Here is a 16,539-nt window from a genome sequence, read left to right on the forward strand (position 1 = left end):
TGGCGGCCCTGGCGATCACCCAATTACAGCTCTCACAGAGTTGTGTGTATATATATATATATATATATATATATATATATATATTAGGGGTGAGCGGGTTCGGATTTCTGAAATCCGAACCCCCCCGAGCCCCCCCGATCCGAGTCCGATCCGAATCAGGCTCGACTTTTCCCGCCTGACTCGGATCTGAAATCGAGGCAAAACGTCATCATCCCGCCTTCCGAGTCTTGCGGGTTTTGGATCCTATATAAGGTACCCGCGTCGGCGCCATTTTCTCACTCGGCTGTGGACAGTGAAGAGGGAGGGTGGGAGTTAGGGCTGTGTAGTGTAATGTAGTGTAGTGCTGCTGTTGTCCACTACTTCAAAGTCCATAGGGGCTGGCTGTGTTGTGCTGTGCTGCTGTTGTTAATAGGGGCTGTGTCCACTACTTCAAAGTCCATAGGGGCTGGCTGGACTGTGTTGTGCAGTCAGTTCTCCATAGGGGCTGTGTCCACTCCAAAGTCCTGTGCAGTGTCCCAGTCCTAAAGGGGTGCTGTAGTGTTGTCCAGGGGGTGCTCTGTCCATCAGGGGTGCTCCCCCCAAGTGCTAAAAAAATAATATATTTTCTGCGTTTGTGAATTGTGTGCGCAGTAGCCGCACGTGCATCAACAAAGTAGTGCCAAGCGTGCGCCTGTGTCATAAGTAAAGGGCCGGCTGGCTTGACCGTTAAGGGTGCTGTAACCCCCGAAAGTACACTCCAGTCCAAACCAAAAAAAAAATTATTTTCTGTGTTTGTGAATTGTGTGCGCAGTAGCCGCACGTGCATCAACAAAGTAGTGCCAAGCGTGCGCCTGTGTCATAAGTAAAGGGCCGGCTGGCTTGACCGTTAAAGGGTGCTGTAACCCCCAAAGTACACTCCAGTCCAAACCAAAAAAAAATTTATTTTCTGTGTTTGTGAATTGTTTGCGCAGTAGCCGCACGTGCATCAACAAAGTAGTGCCAAGCGTGCGCCTGTGTCATAAGTAAAGGGCCGGCTGGCTTGACCGTTAAAGGGTGCTGTAACCCCCAAAGTACACTCCAGTCCAAACCAAAAAAAAAATTATTTTCTGTGTTTGTGAATTGTGTGCGCAGTAGCCGCACGTGCATCAACAAAGTAGTGCCAAGCGTGCGCCTGTGTCATAAGTAAAGGGCCGGCTGGCTTGACCGTTAAAGGGTGCTGTAACCCCCGAAAGTACACTCCAGTCCAAACCAAAAAAAAAATTATTTTCTGTGTTTGTGAATTGTGTGCGCTGTAGCCGCACGTGCATCAACAAAGTAGTGCCAAGCGTGCGCCTGTGTCATAATGACTCATAAGTAAAGGGCCGGCTGGCTTGACCGTTAAAGGGTGCTGTAACCCCCAAAGTACACTCCAGTCCAAACCAAAAAAAAAATTATTTTCTGTGTTTAGCCGCACGTATATATCAAATCGATATAACATAAATGGAGGACCAAACTTTCTCCGATAAAAATAAAATAGAGAAAGATCAAGAACCACTTCCTCCTAGTGCTGAAGCTGCTGCCACTAGTCATGACATAGACGATAACATGCCATCAACGTCGTCTGCCAAGGCCGATGCCCAATGTCATAGTAGAGGGCACATACAATCCCAAATGACAAAGTTCAGGAAAATGACCTTGAAAAAAACATTTAAATCAGCTGAAGAGAAACGTAAACTTGCCAATATGCCATTTACGACACGGAGTGGCAAGGAACGGCTAAGGTCGATCCCTAGTATGTTCATGACTAGTGGTTCAGCTTCACATGACGATGGAAGCCCTCCTCCCACTAAAAAAATCAAAAGAGTTAAGCTGGCAAAAGCACAGCGAAGAACTGTGCTTTCTAAGAAGATATCACAAATCCCCAAGGAGAGTCCAAGTGTGGTGGTGGTTGCGATGCCTGACCTTCCCAGCACTGGACGGGAAGAGGTGGCTCTTTCCACCATTTGCACGCCCCCTGCAAGTGCTGAAAGGAGCACCCACAGTCCACTTGCTGATATGCAAATTGAAGATGTCACTGTTGAAGTACAACAGGATGAGGATACTGGTGTAGCTGGCGCTGAGGAGGAAGTTGGCGAGGAGGATTCTGATGGTGATGTGGTTTGTTTAAATCAGGCTCCGGGGGAGACAGTTGTTGTCCGTGGGATGAAAAAGCCCATCACGGTCATGCCTGGGCAGAAGACCAAACATTCCACCTCTTTGGTCTGGCAATATTTCTATCCAAATCCGGACAACAACTGTCTTGCCATATGTACCATATGTAAAGGTGAAATAAGTAGGGGTAGGAACGTCAACCACCTAGGAACATCCTCCCTTATACGGCACCTGCAGCGCGTTCATAAAAAGTTACTGTCAAGTTCAGAAACTTTGGCTAAGACCGTAAGCAGTCCAGGGACACCTTAATCCCGTTGTCCTGTTGTATCCAAGCGCCTGCAAACCACACCGTCAACTCCCTCCTCGTCAATTTCCTCCTTAGTCAGGATTGGAAGTAGTCCTGCAGGCCATGTCACTGGCATGACTGACTCTCCTATCCGGGATTCCTCCGGAGGATCCTGCATTGCTACGCCTACTGCTGCCGCTGCTGCTGTTGCTGCTGCTGGGAGTCGTTCATCATCCCAGAGAGGAAGTAGGAACACCACTACTTTTACTAAACAATTGACCCTCCAACAGTCCTTAGCGAGGAGGATGACGTACAACAGCAGTCATCCTGAAGCAAAACGTATAACTGAGGCCTTGACTGCTATGTTGGTGTTAGACGTACGTCCGTTATCCGCCATTAGTGCAGTGGGATTTAGACAATTGATGGAGGTAGTGTGTCCCCGGTTCCAAATCCCGTCTAGATTCAACTTCACTAGGCAGGCAATACCGAGACTGTACAGAAACGTCAGAAAAAGTGTCCTCAGTGTCCTGAAAAATGCCGTTGTACACAATGTCCACTTAACCACGGACATGTGGACAAGTGGAACAGGGCAGACTAAGGACTATATGACTGTGACAGCCCACTGGGTAGATGTATCACCTTACGTAGCAACAGCAGCAGCGTCACCAGTAGCAGCATCTCAGAAACGCCAGCTCGTTACAAGGCAGGCTACGCTGTGTATCATCGGTTTCAGTAAGAGGCACACCGCCGACAACCTCTTAGAGAAACTGAGGGAAATCATCGCCCAGTGGCTTACCCCACTTAGACTCTCCTGGGGATTTGTGATATCTGACAACGCCACCAATATTGTGCGGGCATTACATCTGGGCAAATTCCAGCACGTCCCATGTTTTGCTCACACAATAAACTTGGTGGTGGCGAATTTTCTGAAAAGCGACAGGGGCGTGCAGGAGACGCTTTGGGTGGCCCGAAAAATTTCTGGCCACTTTCGCCATTCAGCGACTGCGTGCCGAAGACTGGAGCGCCAGCAAACACTCTTGAACCTGCCCCGCCATCACCTGAAGCAAGAGGTTGTGACGCGGTGGAACTCAACCCTCTATATGCTTCAGAGGATGGAGGAGCAGCAAAAGGCCATACAAGCCTATACATCCACCTATGACATAGGCAAAGGAGGGGGTATGCACCTGACTCAAGCGCAGTGGAGATTGATTTCCGTGTTGTGCAAGGTTCTCCAGCCCTTCGAACTTGCCACACGTGAAGTCAGTTCAGACACTGCCAGCTTGAGTCAGGTCATTCCCCTCATCAGGCTTTTGCAGAAGCAGCTGGAGAAAGTGAAGGAGGAGCTAAGATGGAGCGATTCCGCTCGGCATGTGGGACTTGTGGATGAAGCCCTTCATTCGCTTTGCCAGGATTCCAGGGTGGTCAATCTGTTGAAATCAGACCACTACATTTTGGCCACCGTGCTCGATCCTAGGTTTAAAGCCTATGTGGTGTCTCTCTTTCCGGCCGACACAAGCCTGCAGAGGTGCAAAGACCTGCTGGTGAAAACACTGTCAGCTGAAGCGGAACGTGACACGTCAACGGCTCCTTCTTCATTTTCTCCCGCAACTGGGGCTGCCAGGAAAAAACTTAGGTATCCTAAGCAACCCGCTGGCAGTGATGCAGGGCAGGCAGGACAAGTTTGGACATCTGGTCCGGACTGAAGGACCTGGCAACAATTTCTGACATGTCTACTGTCACTGCATATGATACTGTCACCATTGACAGAATGGTGGAGGATTACATCGGTGACAGCATCCAAGTAGGCATGTCAGACAGTCCATACCTGTACTGGCAGGAAAAAGAGGCAATTTGGAGGCCCCTGTACAAACTGGCTCTATTTTACCTGAGTTGCCCCCCCTCCAGTGTGTACTCCGAAAGAGTGTTTAGTGCAGCCGGGAACCTTGTCAGCGAAAGGCGTAGGAGGTTGCTTCCACAGAATGTGGAGAAGATGATGTTCATCAAAATGAATTATCAGCTCTTCCAGGGAGACCAGCCTCCAGAAGGTACAGAGGGACCTGTGGTGGTGGATTCAAGTGGGGATGAGTTAATACTTTGTGAGGATGAGGATGTACACACTGAAGAGGGTGAGGAATCGGTGGATGAGGAGGATGAGGATGACATCTTGCCTCCGTAGAGCCAGTTTGTGCAGGGACACATTAATTGCCAGCTTGTTTTGTGGGGGCCCAAACGAACCAATCATTTCAGCCACAGTTGTGTGGCAGACCCTGGCGCTGAAATGATTGGTTTGTTAAAGTGTGCATGTCCTGTTTATACAACATAAGGGTGGGTGGGAGGGCCCAAGGACAATTCCATCTTGCACCTCTTTTTTTTCTTTGCATTATGTACAGTTTGGGGCCTAGTTTTTCTAACTGCCATCCTGTCTGCCACTGCAGTGTCACTCCTAGATGGGTCACGTGTTTATGCCGCCCACTCGTATCGCTTAGCATAGTCATCCAGCTACCTCGGTGCAACCTTTTGGACATAAAAACACTATTGTGAGGTGTGAGGTGTTCAGAATAGACTGGAAATGAGTGGAAATTAAGGTTATTGATGTTAATAATAGCATAGGAGCAGAAAAACCTACAAATTCTGTGATTTTAGCTGTTTTTATGCTTTTTTTAAAAAAAATACAGATCCAAAACACAAAACCCAGAACCCAAAACACGGAAGGGTGGTTTTGGCAAAACCAATCCAGATCCAAAACACGAAGAAAGATCCAGATCCAAAACCAAAACACAAAACACGAAAAGTGGCCGGTGCACACCCCTAATATATATATATATAGACGCACCATTGTAATAGGGGACTGCTCAGGCAGTCCCTAAGCTTTTATTTTATGTTTAATGTTATTTTTATGTTTTTATGTTGGCAGTACTGAGCATCTGTACTGCGACTCCGTCTACCTCCGCCGGACTACAACACCAGTAACAGGGCTGGTGATTTTGGAGGGTCTCGGCTGAGCTTGCTAGCAGCGATGCTGGGACCCGGACTGCAACCGGAAGCACAAAGATGTCAGATAAGGCGATTCCTCGTTTACGGGGAATCGCATATGGCAGTCCTTGCTTCCGGCGCAGGTGCTGCAGTAGATGCTGGAATTTTAGCTTCTAAAGCATCAGCAGCTTCTGTAGTGGCGAAAAGGGTCCTTTGGTTAAGATCCTGGAAAGCTGATACAGGACCAAAGAAGACTCTGGATACCTTACCTTTCTAAGGAAATATACTTTTTGGAGCAGAGTTAGATAAGATAATAGCTACTGTGGCGGCTTCAAAGTCTGCAGATCTGCCATCTATGGGTACAATAAAATCTAGGCAGTTTTCTTTTCGGTCCTTTAGTCTTCAGGGACGAGCAAAGGAACAATCTTTCTCCAAGCTGTCTAGTTTTCGCAGGACATCCAGGCGACAAACTTAGAGGTCTGTGCCGGCCAGATGTCAGGCTTCTAAGCCGGATGATAATCCCTCGGCCTGATGGGGTGGGCCTCCTCCTGGGGGTTTTGCACAGATCCTCCATCAGGTGCGGTCAAGGCTTTGGCCCTTCAGAAGGCCATTCACTCCCTGCTGCAGACAGGGGTAATAATACCAGTTCCTGTGTTGCAACGAGAAAGGGGTTATTATTCCAATCTATTTTTGGTTCAGAAACCAAATGGGTTTTATCACTCTATTCTAAATCTAAAAACCCTCAACAGGTTTATCCATGTACCCAAGTTCCGTATGGAAACTCTAAGGGTCAATTATTTTGGCAGTGGAGCCTGGGGATTTTATGGTTTCCCTGGACATTCAGGATGCGTATCTGCATGTTCCTATTAAGCCATCCCACCAACAATTTCTGTGGATTGCTGTCCTACAACAACATTACCAATTTCATGCACTGCCCTTTGGCCTATCAATGGACCCCCGAGTATTTACCAAGATAATGGCAGTCATGAAGGCGTCAGGGAATGGAATACTACAATATCTGGATGATCTTCTGATATTGGCACAAACTCCAGTTGTTTTACAATACCATCTTCAACTGACTATAGCCTGCCTGGAATCAATGGTATCCACCTTCGACATGGTGGGGTATGCTCAGTTTCATTCCAGGCCTCTGCAAAGATTGACTCTCTCCAGGTGGAACAGACAGTATCAGCTAATAAGGTCCAAGAGGATACTTCTCACTCTAGAGGTTTGTCTCTCCCTCTTGTGGTGGCTGAACAAGGATCATCTGGACAAAGGGCACCCATTCTGGATTCCAGATTGGGTGCCTCTCACCACAGATGCCAGTCTTCGTGGATGGGGGGCAGTGACAGGTCATCACTCCTTTCAGGGAAGATGGACAAACCAGGAAAGTCATCTGCCAATAAACATTCTGGATCTGCGAGCTGTATACAAAGCACTTATCATGGCACAGGACCTGCTCCACAGCAGGCCGGTACAGCTCCAGTCCCGATGCCTGTCATTAGACCTATGCCGGGGGCCTGACACCCGGCTTACCGATCGAATGTAAGCCGGGCACCATGCGCAGACAGCCGCGAGGGGGGGAAGGTTAGGTTAGGGGCTCCCAGGGAGACTTAGGGTTAGGCACCCCCCGGGAGGTTAGGGTTAGGCTAGCGGAAGGGGGGGGTTAGGGTTAGGCACCCCCGGGGAGAGGTTAGGGTTAGGCACACCCTGGGAAACTTAGGGTTAGGCTGCGGGGAAGGGGGGGTTAGGTTTAGGCACTTAGAGGGGGTTAGGGTTAGGTACTTGGAGGGAGGTTAGGGTAAGGCATCCTTAAGGGAGGGTTAGGGTTGGGGGGGAGGTTAAGTTAGTAAATAGAAAATATACTTACCTGTCGGGATCTTCACTGCTGGGATTCCGCTGTCGGCCGGTGGTAAATCATACCGATCCCGTACAAATCCAGGTCCAGAGACCCATCAGCAGCATTCGTGGACATACTGGCAGTAACATGGGACTTCAAGCTGGTGTATCTCTTTCCTCCAATTTCCCTCCTCCCAAGAGTCCTCAGGAAATGTAATTAGAAAGGCGGAACAGTAATACTAGTGGCTCCGGCTTGGCCCAGACGTCATTGGTTCACTGACATACAGAATCTATCCATAGACAGTCCATATCCTTTTCCTCTATGGCAGGATCTGTTAGTACAGGGTCCCTGCTGGCATCCGGAATTACCTCGTCTGGCTTTGACGGAGTGGCTCTTGAATCTCCCATCTTAAGAGCCAAAGGTTTCTTCAGCTCTGTGATTGAAACGATGCTTAGGGCAGCAAAGCCTGCCTCTGCCCTCATCTATTAAAGGGTTTGGTATTCTTTTGGTCAATGGTGTTCCCACAGGAAGTATGATTTTAAGGTTTTTAGAGTTTCCTGGGTACTGGCTTATCTCCAGGATGGTTTAAACCTTGGTCTTTACCTGGGCACTTTGAGAGTACAGCTTTCTGCATTGTCAGTCTGGTTCCAGAGGAAGATTGCTTCAATACCAGATGTTAGAATCTTTTTTTCAGGGAGTGCTGCAAGTTCAGCCTCCTTTTGTCCCACCGGTAGCACTGTGGGATCTGTCTTTTCATCAACACTAAAATAATGGTTTTAAGGACATTTTCCTTAATTACCGTTTTCTTAGTATTCATTAACACCTGGTTAAGTCCGTCTGCGTTAATTTCCTCATTCCCCATTCATTAGTATTGGGATGTAGAAATTAGGCTATTCATCAAATTCTGAAAATTATATATTTTTAGAATTTGATGGTGTTACTATACGCCACTCTCAGGTGGTATACAGCGGGTTATGTTTACCTGCTTTCAGCGTGAGCAGGTCCTCCTCAGCTCCCTCTGTCACTCCCTGGTCCCTCTGCCGGCTCCCTCTGTCGCTCCCTGGTCCCTCCTCCGGCTCCGGATGCTGCTCTGACTGTCTTCTCCCGGCATAACACACTAAAGTTAAAAAAAAAGACAATAAAGTAAAAAAAAATAAAAATCTTTAGACGGGAGGTCAGGGTCCGCAGCCGCAGCCTCTGACAGGCAGCCAGGTAGGTAGGAGAGAGAGCGGAGGGGGGGGGGTTTAGGGGGAACACAGAATTACCACAGCTGTAATCAGTGCTGCGCATGCGCCTCTTTTGTGAACATAACGGCACATGAGCAGCACTGATTACAGCTGCGGTAGGTTACAGCAGGCAGGGAAAAGTATCTATTTCCAGAAAAGCTGTAATCGCAAAAATTACAGCTTTTCAGAATAGATACTTATGGAGAGGAGGAGTGATGAATTCCTCCGGGTAATTAGGTAGAACTCCATGCGCGTTCTAAACCTAATTACCTCCATCGATTTTTTTTTATGTTAATGAATAGGCCCCTTTTTCTCCTCGCTACCTCTTCTGATTTGGCAGTGCTCTCTTGTCGCTCCCCATTTTTAATACCAGGATAGAGCTGTATTTCGTACAAGGGAGGGTTACCTTCCTAAGGTAATGTCCCGTTTTCATGTAATTAAGAAATTGTAGTTCCAGCTTTTCATGCTACAGACCTGTCTGTAGGTGAAGCCTCCCTGGATGCAGTTTGCGCTCTCCATATCTATGTGGAGCGTACAAACTCTGTTGGAAAATCAGATGCTCTTTTTGTATTATATGGTTTTCACAAATGAGGGTGGCCAGCTAACAAGCAGCCCCTGGCTTGATGGTTACGTATGACTATCTCTCAGGTGTACACACAGGCTGATCTCCCTGGCCCAAACACGGTGACAGCACTCGGGCCTTCATTCAGAGGCGGCCGTACGGTCTACGACCGCACGGCCGCCTCGATGTTTGTCAAGTGCTCATGCGCACGAGGGAGCCGGCTCCTTCGTGCGCATGCGTGAGACCCGCTACGACCGACAGCGCCGGTCGTAGCGGGTCTCTTTCCAAAGGGGGCGAGCTGTCGATGTTGATTGACAGCTCGCCCCGTTTAGAAGGCGGGCCAGGGGGGGTGGCAGCCCAACGGAGGCATTCCTATGGGAACGCCTACCATTTTGGGGGAGGCCCCACTGACATCACTAGTGATGTCAGTGGAGAGCTTCCGGCTCTGACAGAGCCAGAAGCTCTCCGGGGCTTATGACAAGTGAGACCCTACCCTAGGGTCTCGTCGTAAGCCCCGATGGTCGCGATGGTCTCTGACCATCGCGACCATCACCCTAGCGGTCGTTAGAGCAAAACAGAGGTGGCCGGTCAGGATACAAGAGGCTGTCCAGTTTCTGAGCAACCGCTTGCATCCTCCGACCGCCTCTGAATGAGGCCCTCGGTCTTTAGGACCATCGTTTTTAGTCGTGGTGCCTCTGCTGAACTATTGTGCAAGGCAGCCACGTGGTCTTCTGTCCACACTTTTATTAGATTCTATGCCTTTGATACTTTTGCCTCTCAGGATGCTTCCTTTGGCCGACGAGTTCTCCTTTCTGCTCAGGAGTGTCCCCCACCCTTAAGGGAACTGCTTTAGGACATCCCCATGTTATCCCTGTGGATCGCTATGGACCCTGAAGAAGAAAATAAAAGTTATGGTAGACTTACCATTGATAACTTTCTTCGAAGTCCATAGGGTCCACAGGGCACCCACCCTGACGCATCTGGCTGCATTGGGTATTTTTTCTTTCGATCACAGATTCCCTCATCTTGTGTGAGAATGCTTCTGGTGTACGATTGTTCTTCCTTCTCCTCTTTCCTTCTACTGCCTTGAGGCTTGTTTACAAAACTGAAGGCCTGTGGCTGGGGGTGGGGTATATATATGGAGAAGGACTCGAGGCATCCTGGGAGCTGAAAGCTTTAACTGTTTGGTTCCTGGAGCTCTCCAACCACATTACCCCATGGTATGTATCCTTGTGAATCCTATGGACCTCGAAAAAAAGAGTTATTAATGGCAAGTCTACCATAACTTTTATTTTCATGGTGAGCAAAATATCACATTACTGGGATTATACACAAATGTCCTTTACTGTAGGTCTAATATTCTAAAAAAAAAAGTGTGTGGTGGAGGGAGAGGAGGAGTATACAATATGTACAAATATGGAAAATGTGTGCAAAGTATTAGATATGATTACAGCTGTACAACCTGAGAACACAATGATAAGATGATATTTCCACTCATTTTACATTTGTATCATATTCTTATATGTAAGAAACAGATTGTCATATCTATTTTGCTTACAGAGATGTTTTACCTGCGAAAGACTATAGTTTCTGCCTTTTCCATGACAGTGTCGGACATGCTGAGTTGTTATGACAGCTGTGACAGCCATCAGCCATATGTTTATCCTGAACCAAATATATCCATGTCAGATAGGCATTGGAAAGCCTCCATTGTGCATCGCTATGTTATACTAAGCTCCGTGTGCTTCAGGGGCAGAAACATTAATTATTAGACAGAAAGAGTCTCTGAGCAAGTAAAGTTTATCTGAAAAAACTGAAACAAACAAAGATAGATAGATATAATATCTGCATGATGTCCTTTACTCCTCTTCCTTTACTAACCAAAATATTTTTAACTCCCCACCCACCCCCACAACTCAAACTTGTTACCCATCTCATTCCCTTCACTTCTCCCTCTGTAACCGCCTCATGCCTCTCACCACTTTCTGTCAGGTTACGGCCTAGGATCGGCCAAATTCCCCTGACTTCTCGAGTGGTCAGACGTCAGGTGCGGCGGCACGAGTGACGCGCTGATTGTTATGCCTTGGGACCGCTTGGACATCCATGTGCTGCCCCGTGACTTGGTTACTGCAGGTTTCTTCATCACCTGACTGGCCCTTTACCCAATGGTAGCATGGTTGCTGTCAGCTGATGCTGTTCTCCAATGGACTGCAACCTTAGGGTATATAACTGGGCTCTGGACAGCAGGAAGTTGCCTGTACAACGTTGTTTCTTCTGGTATATGCTTGCCGTTAGTTCGTTCCAGGTTCCGTGCTCCACTCTTGTCAGAGCTACTACTAGTGTTTAGCCACAGCATATGTACTCAGTACCTGCATCAAGTACATCTCGCGATACCATCTGTGCTGTGACCTTAGCCACAGCGTGTGTACTCAGGGCCTGATTCAGACCCGCTCGCGAGTGCTGAGCGCTTGCAAGTGGGTCGATGGTGGCCCAGTGCGCATGCGCACGACGGAGCCGGCTCCGCCGTATGCATGCGCGAGACCCTGATAGCGACGGGCAAATCTTCGCTCCGGGTCTCGTACCAAAGGGGACATGCTGTCGATGTTGAGTGACAGCACACCCCCTTTGGTGGGCGTGCCGGGGGCGTGGCTGCCCAGATGGAGGCGTTCCCATGGGAACGCCTACCATCTGGGGCCGACCCCACTGACATCACAAGTGATGTCAGTGGGAGTGCTTTCGGCTCTGTTTTATCCGAAAGCACTCCAGGGCTTGCGGCAACGAGACCCTACCACAAGGGTCTCCTCGCAAGCCCGATGGTCGCGATGGTCTTGACCATCACGACCATCTTCCTGGCTGCTCGCTATAGCTGTTGGTGGTCACCCACAGCTATACGAGCGGCAAGGAGGCCGCTCTAAAAATCAAGAAGGACGGCCCTGATTCAGAGCGAGCGCTCTGTCAGAGCGTCCGGCTCTGAATCAGGGTCTCAGTACCTGCATCAAGTACATCTGGTGATACCATTCCTCAGTGTCTGTGCTGCATCATTAGCCACAGCATGTGTACACTGTGCCATCATCAAGTACATCTGGTGATACCATTCCTCAGTGTCTGTGCTGCAACTTTAGCCACAACATGTGTATTCAGTACTACCATCAAGTACATCTCGTGCTACCATTCCTCAGTGACTGTGCTATGCCCAAAAAACCATAACTAGTGTACTCAGTACCTTCAACATATTACTATCCTGTGTCTCTCCTATGATTAAATCCTCTATTCCCACTGGTGCCGGATACCTGACCAAAGGGCCACGATCTGCCTGCTGGGTGCAGCAAAAACCTGAATCCCAATTGGAGGGGTCACTGGTGAACACCTCCTAGCAGGTTAGACTCCACGCCTTTGGTCAGGTCTCACCAACATCCGGTACTTGTGGATGAGGAGGACTTATATCCAGGCCCCTTGCCTCCGGTTCATTTCCCAACCCGAGACCTTGACTTCCAGCTCCTCTGTAGGAAATCTCCTTAACACGAATGTGACACTCTAATTATCTGCCTATACTGCTTTCTCCTCTCTCTACAACAACCTCTATATATTTTTCTCCTACCTCTTTACCTAACTCAACTACTTCACCCCTCATTCTTCTCACTCCTCTTCTATACCTCATTAATTCCCTTCACCTGCCTAATTCCATTTTCTCCCCCAATGTTATAGCTTCCCCCATGTGTTTGTCTCATTCCCTTAACTCCTCCCCATTCCTTCGACCTCCACCATCCATTTTACCTCTCCTTCTTGTGTGCCCCATCCTTGCTGTTGTGATGAGATAATTTTTATCATGCTCTAATTTTACATAGATAGATTTATTGTACAAGTAGGTACGGCTGTAGAGAGCCTGTCTAGGTAAATGCAAGGGGTTTGACCTAATGTAAAGAGGTGTGGCCACGCCCCCTGCAAAAAAAAAAATATTATCGTGCTCTAAAGGTGGGTGCCATTGTGCCCCTCAGGCAGTACGATCGCACTCCCCCTTCTATCTTATGCAGGCAGAGGAGACTGCTGCTGCACTCAGCGACAGCAGCAGTCTCCCTGTACTCACTGCAGAGGACGCTGCTGCCGCTGATAGGAGGGGGGAGAGGGGGTAGCGGCAGACCCAGGCCCCTCCAATCAACCTGGGTCTGGGTAATCAGTACCCAATCCTCCGGCGCCCCTGCCAGCAGTCCTCCAACAAGATGAAAAGTCTAGCAATTATCATGTTTTACTGTTATAATGGTTACAGGCTAATCAATATGTTTAGCATTTCAAATCCCATATGAGCGGCTAGTCTGCTGTTCTTCATGTCAGTGCTGTCACATTTTCAGGGTCTGTATGCGTGTGTGCATGTGGGAGAAAGTGGAACATGGAGGGGATGGGTGACATACAATAAAGACTAGGCAGAGGAAATTACATACTCTAAAACTGGAGATCATGCACAAATTAAAAATATTAGATATTATTTATATGTTAAACTGACCAACTCACACCGAAGTCTTCTGTTGGAGGGGAGTGTGCTTCTGCGCTCTCTCATCTTTTACAGTGACATGCCGGTGGGATGATGTCACTGCTGTGCTCTGTGCTACTGTGTAGAGATGTGCAGTACTTAGCTCCTCTGTAGAGACCTGCTGTTGTTACCTACCGCCATTACTGCTGTTACTACTGTTAGCACTGTCCCTACTACTACTACAGCTTTCACCGCTATTAACCCTGTGTACACCGCTGTTACCAAATAAACCCACCATCCTGGTTAAGGACATCTATGTGGACTAACATACATTTAACATTCCAATGACACCTACTGTAACCAATAGCTTATATCAGTACGTTATGGGCCCAGTACCCAGAGTGTGAATAATATAGAAAAGTCCTCTATTTGGATCAAGACTGAAAATGCACAGTGTAGTAGCCAGCATATGCTTTGTAACATCCAGCTATTGACACTATTTTTGCAAGTGCAGCTTTTCTAGCTAGCTCTGGTTTAGCACATGCCTTAATAAAATATTCTGATTTTTACAAATTATGCTTCTGACACATCTATGTCTATATACAGCATACCAAGGATAGACTATCCACCTTCATATACAGACCATTATTACCTTTGGTTCTACTATTTGATACATAGGGTGCACTGTGTGTGTATGATTGATACCAGGTGTAAATATGCACATTCATTCATTCTCTGATTTGGACAACTCCGCATTAACAGATGGGTCTTAAATATGAATGCCACTTACCCATTATATAGAGGTTGAGCGCAGCAACATCCTTTTTTCTATTGATTTCTACTTTATAGGCTAGGGTACCTATAAGTTGCTAGCAGCTCACCAACACAAGAGAGCTCAGTGCGCAGACTCATTCTGCTTTGTGATTTTATTGTCTAAAACAGAGTGGTTGGCACATTAAGTTAGATGTTGTCATTTTAGAGATGGAATTGTTCATTATGGTTTGAATAAATGGATGATCAGTTGCTAGCAGGTCAGAAGAACACCTATCCACTGTCAAGCATCTCTCTTAGAACAAAAGTTAAAAGACCTAGGGCCTGCACATCACCTGTTAGGCTTGAGGCTCTCACAAAACTTGAGTACCGGAACTGTCATCGTCGATCAGCAGAGATATAATGAGGCAATACTTACCAAGTGTGAAATGACAGATGGACAACCAATCAGTATGGATCGTCGTTTATATACGGGTTACCTGTTTGCACTAGTAAAAAGAAAGCCATTGTTATGCCTGGGCATACTGTAAGACCAGAAAAGCAACGTCTTGGGTGTGGAATTATTTTAACCCAAATCCTGACAACAATTGTGAAGGCATGTACTCTACAAAAGTTTTTTTTGCAGTTCTGAACAGGAATAACTCTCACACCTTTTTCAGCAGCTAATGTACTGTATTGTGGAGAAATATACCAACAGTATATTAATGATCCAATACTGGATTATTTTTTCAAGAAAAGTTGGTGGTGCACCCAGAGTCAGTGAGCAAGCCACTAGCAGTGAAATGCGCATCTGTGACAGAGCAGACAGGGTCAGTTCACAACAAACCTCCTGGTATCATATTACACATGTTTTATTGTTATATAATTTGTTTATACAAACCAGTGAATAATTTCTGTGTTATACACCACACAAACTTATGAGTTAAACAACAATTGTTCTTTATGATTCTAATATGTCTGCACACACATATGGGGGAAAGGGGGACATATGCCCATGGGGGCTGGGGGGATAACCAGGGGGGAGATCGAATATCAGTGGGGCACTAATAAAGAGTACGATGATTCTGGAAGGGGAGTAAAATAATAAAAAAAACTAATTATAGTGGTCATAGGAGAGAAGGAGGATGGGGGGCAAAGAAAAAAGGGTCTTTTTGCAGGGGGGATGGTTGGTTTAGAAACAGGGATTTGTTTACTATTAATGGGGTTTGGGGGGAATTATTATTAGGATTTATGACCCCTGGGGTTGGTCTATTGCCTATAAGGGATAGGCAGTAATTTTATATTGGGGGCCTATGGACACAGAGGGATGGAAAATATTTAAAATATTATGGAAAATATTTAAATATATTATTCAAAATAGTTTTTAAACTTTGTCATCTTTTTTTATTCTTTTTATTATTTAACAATATCTGAGCGGTTTACTGGGAATGAAAACGTCAGTTAAGTGGTTAAACACACAATCGATGGCACCACTGAAACTTGCACTACTCTATAGCAGGTACAGTTTCTCCATCTGCATACGGTCTCTTTCTACTCAACAGCTTTCCACATTATGCCTCCGACACACCCATAAGATGCAACATCTCATTTGAATACATCGCGAGCATGAATAAAATATTGCATACATGGACACAGCTTGCGAGAATACTCTGTCCATGCAAATCCTCTCCCCGCACTTCTCAGTGTATTTTTCGCAAAAAAATACCCTGAGACTGTGCCTGTCCATGAGCCGCTGGCTCTCCCCCGCACTCCCTCCCCCGCTCAGCTTACACTTTCCTCTATAACTTACACTTAACACAATTTAGGTGAACGGTGAGCTCCTCGGGGATCTGGTCATCTGATGGCTGTGCATGACCCCGGTCATCTGATTCCCGCAGTAAACCTAAGATGCTCCCGAGACTTTACAGCATCTCAGTTTACCGATCAAATGACCAGGGCAGATCAATCAGATGACTGGGTCACCGAGGAGCTCGCCGGGTCACCGATCACCTGAACGGAGTTAAGTGTGTTTTTTTTATTTTTTTTACTGTGATCAACACATGGTTGATCACAGAAGCCTATTCCAAAATTTGCTCTCTCTTTCAACAGGCAGGGAAGGCGGAGCTAGAGAAGGTGAAATAGGGGGTGGAAACCCTGCTTAATGCCATCTCCAGATACCGTTATTAGCGCAGGGCTCCCTCTCGGTATTTTTTTTACAATTTCTTTTAGTAAATCTGAAACAGATCTCATTTCCCATTACAAGTATGGAAATGTGATCTGCTTGCTAAAAGAATGTGAATTTAAGGGCTTGGAGGAATTGCCCCAAAA

At 47.0% G+C, this 16,539-nt stretch overlaps 1 protein-coding gene and 1 long non-coding RNA gene across 2 annotated transcripts in view; one reads left to right on the top strand and one right to left on the bottom strand.

Annotated features, from left to right (window-relative positions):
- The window catches only part of LOC148534626 (uncharacterized), a 32,165-nt gene extending 22,083 nt beyond the window's left edge, over window positions 1-10,082 (bottom strand). Inside the window, exons 1-2 of the long non-coding RNA XR_015877038.1 lie at window positions 9,921-10,082; window positions 8,191-8,325 (exon numbers count right to left, since the gene is read on the bottom strand). This is a non-coding gene — a long non-coding RNA (uncharacterized LOC148534626). The remainder of the gene's footprint in view (window positions 1-8,190; window positions 8,326-9,920) is intronic.
- Window positions 1-16,539, top strand: part of ARHGEF25 (Rho guanine nucleotide exchange factor 25) — a 383,409-nt gene that overhangs the window by 14,565 nt on the left and 352,305 nt on the right. The window lies entirely within an intron of this gene.

The sequence above is a fragment of the Taudactylus pleione genome, unplaced genomic scaffold, assembly GCF_031769625.1.
Source record: "Taudactylus pleione unplaced genomic scaffold, aTauple2 ptg000065l, whole genome shotgun sequence".
NCBI lineage: Eukaryota > Metazoa > Chordata > Amphibia > Anura > Myobatrachidae > Taudactylus > Taudactylus pleione.